The sequence below is a fragment of the Arachis hypogaea genome, chromosome 11 (assembly GCF_003086295.3).
Source record: "Arachis hypogaea cultivar Tifrunner chromosome 11, arahy.Tifrunner.gnm2.J5K5, whole genome shotgun sequence".
NCBI classification, from domain to species: domain Eukaryota; kingdom Viridiplantae; phylum Streptophyta; class Magnoliopsida; order Fabales; family Fabaceae; genus Arachis; species Arachis hypogaea.
The window spans coordinates 129571808-129578455 of NC_092046.1; the positions used below are offsets into that span (position 1 = coordinate 129571808).

Here is a 6648-nt window from a genome sequence, read left to right on the forward strand (position 1 = left end):
TGAGGGTTAATGGGATTAGAGTCGAACACGACAGAAAAACGTCAGTGATCTGCTAGTTCTGCTTACCTAAACCATCATAGGTCACTTTAATTAGGTAGTTGGAGCCAGCGCCAAAGCTTCAGTAGGTTGGAATGCGCATTCGCCCTCGACGGTAAGCCGAAAAGGGTGACGACCTCGCGCTGTCCTTATTTTGAAGAAGGTTTCTTTAAATTCGTCAAAGGAATCTTCGAAGAGGCTGAAGATCCTCCAGCTTTGCACGGCCTAGAAAAGAGAGGTACCCTTTTTTATGCTTACCCTCTAGGGAAGGATTTGTGAGCAGAAAGAAGAAGAGGAAGACTAACGGTTGCCAGGAGCTCCAGATATTCGCAAACCATCTCGAAGCACCGGATGACAGCCTAGCTATTAGGGTGAAGTTGCGAGGGAGCAACGTCACACCAATTTAAGAGAGCCAGGATAAAGGGAGAAAAGGGAAGCCGAATGCCCAAGACAGTAAACATGGGCTTGTATATCCACATCCAGTTCGGGACATGGGGGGCTTTGAGGTTGAGATGGTAGACGCGTTCCTGGGGGCCTGGGACTAGGAGCTCATAGTTTGCCTCCTCGGGACCACATCCACATACTACTCCCGAGTAATGGAGCTCTTGCAAGTCCTCTGCAGTCACCCTAAAGGAGGTACCTGTCACATCAAATGTGCACCACACGTAATGGTTTACGGGAGGTCCCCTCGCCATACCTATACTGGAGGCACTACTTACGTTAATCACAGGGAGGAAGGAATATCCTAGCCTTAAACTAAGTCAGTTTACACTAAATCACCCTAGTTTAAACTACCAAAAAGAACACCTACGACACTCCCCTAAGCAACTATCTAGCAAGCATCAATTTTGATGTAAAAAGAAATAACAACAAGAAAGCCAAAGTAGTAATGGAGAAAAGTAAGTAAAATAACACAAATACATGATCACTTACCAGTAATTGCAGTGTAGAAAGGTGTTGAAAGTTGGAAATGACAGGCTCATCGCGGCAATGGTAAGAAGTTTGCAAGAAAGGAGAGTGATGGTAGTTTTAGTAAGAAGGAAAAGGGGTTAATGATGATATCAGTTGCGGGAATAAGGAAGGAAGAAAATGAAAGTAATGCAGGGGTGGTAACGGTTGTTAAGGAAGAAGAAGCATGAAAAGTCAGGGGTATAATGGACTTTTCCATGATCTTTCAAATCAATTAAGGGGAATTTAATGCTTTGGGAATGGCAATCAAAGTGACGCCTTCGAGCAACGATTAGGGGCAACTCGCAAGCTCGAGGAAAACACTAGAGGCGTGAGCCTCACCAATGAAGTCATGTTGGACGAAGATTACTTCACACGAGAACACGGGCTAAGCTAATGCACCAATCGTGAATCCCACGACTTGACGCATTGGGGCACTATTTTGACCCAGCCCAACAGGAACCAAAGGTCCACCAGGAGGATCCACGACCCGGAAGATCAATGACCTGTTCTCACGACAAAGTGTCCATCGCGTGACATGATCTTTTTAGCAGAGATCTGTTCAGCTGGTGGAAGCTTCTAGGAAGCTAGGTCCAAGCAGGAGGGTCCACCTGACGAATGGAAATAAAGGAGAGGGACCTACCCTTCTCCAGAGGTACGTCACCATAACCCTAATCTAGCCGCCTTATTGTACAGACTCTAACTTTGGCATCAGAGTGTCCTTGCAGGTGGCCCCACCCGCTGACCAACCAACGAATTACAGACGCAGCTCCTCCCAACGAAAGTTTACGTTCAGGTCCCCATCTTTACCACAAACACCGTGACACCAGCTAACCCTCCAAACTCACGAACATATAATAATAGAAACTTTTAATGTTCTAAAAGATCGGGGATAAAAATAGTAATCATATAATAAGTTTTGGGGGTATTTTGAGCAAAAAGTAAAAGTTCCGGGATAAACCGGATATTTTATAAAAGTTCAGGGTTATTTCTAAAAACATGAAGTTAAATTAGTAATTTTATAAATATGAAGTTAAATTAGTAATTTTATAAAATGTCGGTTTAAAAAATAAATATTTAAAAGCTTGAGATACGAACACTTTAATCGGATTAGATTTTTTGTTGGAGTTACGAAGGTTATGGCTTCCATGGCTTTTCTCGGTTTTCACTCTATTTTCTTTCTTGACTTTGGTGATTCAATTGAAGATGAAGGAAAGGTTTGATGATTATTTAAGTTAATGATGATGATGTGTCAAGGGACGAGGTTGGGTATCTGATGCGTGAGCATCTTCTCTATCTTTCCCTAGTGAATTTGCATTCAAATTGTTGAATTTAATCAAGATTTAATTACCTTTAGCCACTATGAATACTACTTTGAGTTATTTGCAATTTTTGTTTATTTCAGGTAGCATTCAGATGGATTTGACGGAGTTTTGTAGCAGAAAAAGAAGAAAGCGAATGATGCTATCAACCCCAACCTCCTTGCACTCAAACAGAAATAAATTGAGCTACAGAAATCCAATTGAAATGATTCTAGTGGCATTGGAAAGCTAACTTTCAGAGCTTTCCAACGATATATAATAGTATACCCTTTTAATTCTGAAAGATGTCTCATGTATTGCTCACTGAGCTTGAATTCAAAAGAAAAGGAAGAAGAAAAAGATGTATTGCATGAGAAAAAGGGTTTATAACAAAGAATAGTCTTAATTACTTAAATGTGGTGGTATTTTTTGTGATTCTGAATGCATGACATGAACCGTGCATATTTGAATTTGAATCAAGGGATGTTGATGTATAAGGAATAGGAATTTAGAGAACTATTATGAATTCTCTAAAGTTAGTGAGAGCTTAATACTTGAAGCAAAAGAAACAGCAAAAGAAAAGAATATATATATATATATATATATATATATATATATATATAAAGGCAAGGTCCAAAGCTCTGAGCATCAATGACTAGGGAGGTCAGACATGATTAAAATCTCAAAGAGTTGTTTCCCTAGTCATATGCTTGTGGTGTAGATGTGTCGACTAACCCTTGAGACAGAACACTAAGAGTCAAAATTAAATGCAGTTAACAGTGTATGCCAAAGGCTTTGGGCACCACTGTTTGGGAGTAACTGAAAGAAAAATCATAACTTCAAGAGAGTTCCCCAGTTAAGTGCTTGTGGTGTTTTTGTGTCAAGTGAAGCTTGAGACAAAACATTTAAAGTCACGGCTAGGGTCAAGGTGCAAAGCACCAGAGAGAAGAGAATTAAAGGATATTTGCTGTGTTCAAGGATTAAACTGAAGTATAAAAGATTAGAGAATTCATAATATTATCCGGATTCTAATTCCGAATGACAGTGACATTCCTCTGATTCAAAGGAGAGTGAGATGCCAAAACTATTCAGTATTGTAATAGATAAACCCCACTTCAAGAAGAGACATGAGTCTAATTGAACTCTCATTTCTCCGAAAATTCACATCTTAATCATGTATTAGTTTTAGTTGCTTGAGGACAAGCAATAATTCAAGTTTGGTGTTGTGATGCGTGAGCATCTTCTCTATCTTTCCCTAGTGAATTTGCATTCAAATTATTGAGTTTAATCAAGATTTAATTACCTTTAGCCACTATGAATGATACTTTGAGTTGTTTGCAATTTTTGTTTATTTCAAGTAGCATTCGGATGGATTTGACGGAGTTTTGTAGCAGAAAAGAAAGAAAGCAAATGATGCTGTCAACCCCGACCTCCTTGCACTCAAACAGGAATAACTTGAGCTACAGAGGTCCAATTGACGTGATTCTAGTGGCATTAGAAAGATAACTTCCAGAGCTTTCCAATATATAATAGTATACCCTTTTCTTCCATTTCATATAGACCACTTCACGCCAAACTTGAGAAAGCTCAAGTTTGGCGCCAACTCAAAAGCCTTCAAGGAAAGGATGTGCGTACAACCTCCACGCCAAACTTGGATCCTTCCAAGTTTGGCGCCATTAAGGAACTCCAAGAAAGGCAATGCGTGACCTCCACGCCAAACTTGCAGCACCTCAAGTTCGGTGCCAATGAAGAATCTCTAATGGAAGCAACTCTGTCTACTTCATGCCAAACTTGGATCCTTCCAAGTTTGGTGCCACACCTTAAGAACGCAAGTGGTCCTCATTCGTCCATAGGCTCATACAAATTGTTTATTTAACTTTTGATTTAAAACTTTATTTTATTTATAATTAGGAAAAGATATTATTTAGTTTTAGGAAATTTATTTTACATTAATTAGGATTAGATATAAAAGGGAAAAGAATAAGCCTTTCAGGCTCTTCTCTTCTCTCCTACCTTATTCTGCAATTTACAGTTTTTCTAAATCCTAGTTTTCTCTCTGAACCATGAGCAACTAAACATCCACTGTTAAGGTTAGGAGCTCTGTCTATTATATGGATTGATATTATTATTTTTCTATTTTAATTCATGTACTGATTTCTATTTCAAGAATTATTTTCGTTCTTTATCTTATAAATTTGGGTGGAATGGAAGTATGACCCTTGTTCTAATTGAGTTCTTGTATAACATGGAAAAGCTCTTTACCTGAACAATAGCTTGAAAATAATTTCTCCTAAACTTCTAATTATCTGGACTTAACGGGATACGTGACATATAATCCTCTTATATTTGGGTAATTAGGGTTTCTGTGGCATATAAACTAGAATTGAACTTCACCCTCTAATATGAATTAAGTGACCAAGGAATTGGCGGTTGATAAAGGTTAGAAGAGACTAAAAAGGTCTAAAGAATTAGGGTTTAGTCACATATAGTTTGCCATGAATAGAATCTTGAATGATTAAAATAGTTAATAAGAAAAGTCAATCCGAAAGATAGATATCTCTGAAGCCTTAACTGTTTCTCCATATATTATTCACAACTTATTTACTGCCTGTTTTTCTGATTCTCTGAATTACTGTTTGATACAATTGAGACCCAATCACTATTTTCTGTTTGTCTGACTAAGCCAATCACTCAATCATTGTTGATTGATTCATCAATCCTCGTAGGATCGACCCTCATTCACTTGAGGTACTAATTGGTACTACCCGGTGCACTTGCCGAATAGTTTGTGGGTTATAAATTCCGTACTAAGTTTTTAGCGCCGTTGCCGGGGATTGACTATAATTGACAACTATTAGTTGTTTGATTGCTTAGATTAGACGTTTTAGCTTTAAATTTATTTAATTTTTGTATCTTAATTTTCAAATTCCTCTAGCTTTATTTTTCCTTTATTTCTGAAATTAAGTTTGGTGTTACCTAGTTAATTTTATTTTAATTTTTCTATTTAATTTCCCTGAAAATTTAGAATTTTTCTAGCTTTCTTTTGATCATTATTTTCGAATTTTTCTTGCATTAAGTAGTAAGTATTTTATTTGATTTCTTTACACAGGTTACCTCACTGGGAATTCTCTACACTCTGACGTAGAGAATCCCATCTTTTCTTGTCTTCTGTCTGTTTATGAGCAGGAACAGAGACAAGGAACCTCTTTTAGACTTTGATCCTGAACCTGAAAGGACTTTGAGGCGGCGTTTGCAACACGCAAGACTTTACAAGGCTGCAGAGTCCACCATAGATCATAATCATGCTGCTAATGCCAATGTGGCAAATCCAATTGAGAATGAGCAACCTAGAAGAGTGCTTGGCTCATACACTGTTCCCAATGCAGATCTTTATGGAAAAAGCATTGTGGTGTCCCCTATAGCTACAAACAACTTTGAACTGAAGCCACAGCTAGTTACTCTTGTGCAACAAAATTGTCAGTATCATGGACTTCCTCAGGAAGACCCGAATCAATTTATTTCTGATTTCCTGCAGATTTGTGATGCTGTGAAGACCAATGGAGTGAATCCTGAGGTATACAAACTCATGCTCTTCCCATTTAATGAGGGATAGAGAAAAGTTGTGGTTAGATTCTCAATCCAAGGAGAGTCTGGATACTTGGAAAAAGGTTGTCACTGGATTTCTGACTAAACTTTTTCCACCTCAAAAGCTGACTAAGCTAAGGGTGGAGGTTCATACTTTCAGACAGAAAGATGTTGAGACTTTTTATGAAGCTTGGGAGAGATTCAAGCTACTGACTAGGCAATGCCCTCCGGACATGTTCTCTAGATGGACTCAGCTGGATATCTTTTATGAGGACTTATGTGAAATGCCCAAGATGCACTTAGATAATTCTGCAGTGGTTCTTTTCACATGAAGAAGACACCAGAGGAGACCACTGAACTTATTGAGTTGGTTGCTAACAACCAATACTTATATTCCTCTAACAGGAACCCTGTGGCCTCTCTAACCCCTCAGAAGAAAGGTGTTTTAGAAGTGGAAGCTGTTGATGCTCTTCTTGCTCAGAACAAATTTTTGTCTCAGCAAATAAGTCTAATTATTCAACAGTTGAGAAGAATGCAAGTTTTAGCTGTCAACACCCAGAATACACCTCAAGGGGTCCCTTATGCCATGACAGGTAATTTTATGCAAAATGAGAATTATAATTATGCTCAGTCTTCTTCTGAACAGATCAATTACATAGGGAGTGCTCCTAGACACCCTAATAATGATCCATACTAAAAGACCTATAATCAGGGATGGAGAAATCATCCAAATTTTGGGTGGAGAGAGCAACCTCAGAGGCCATAGAATTTTAATAAT

The 6648-nt window shown here is 38.3% G+C and overlaps 1 non-coding gene across 1 annotated transcript; it reads right to left on the reverse strand.

The window, feature by feature from the left end:
* Positions 1–6001: 6001 nt before the first annotated feature.
* LOC112724282 (small nucleolar RNA R71) lies at positions 6002–6108 on the reverse strand. The gene has a single exon (XR_003163453.1). It is a non-coding gene; the product is annotated as a small nucleolar RNA R71 (small nucleolar RNA).
* Between the last annotated feature and the right edge of the window lie 540 nt (positions 6109–6648).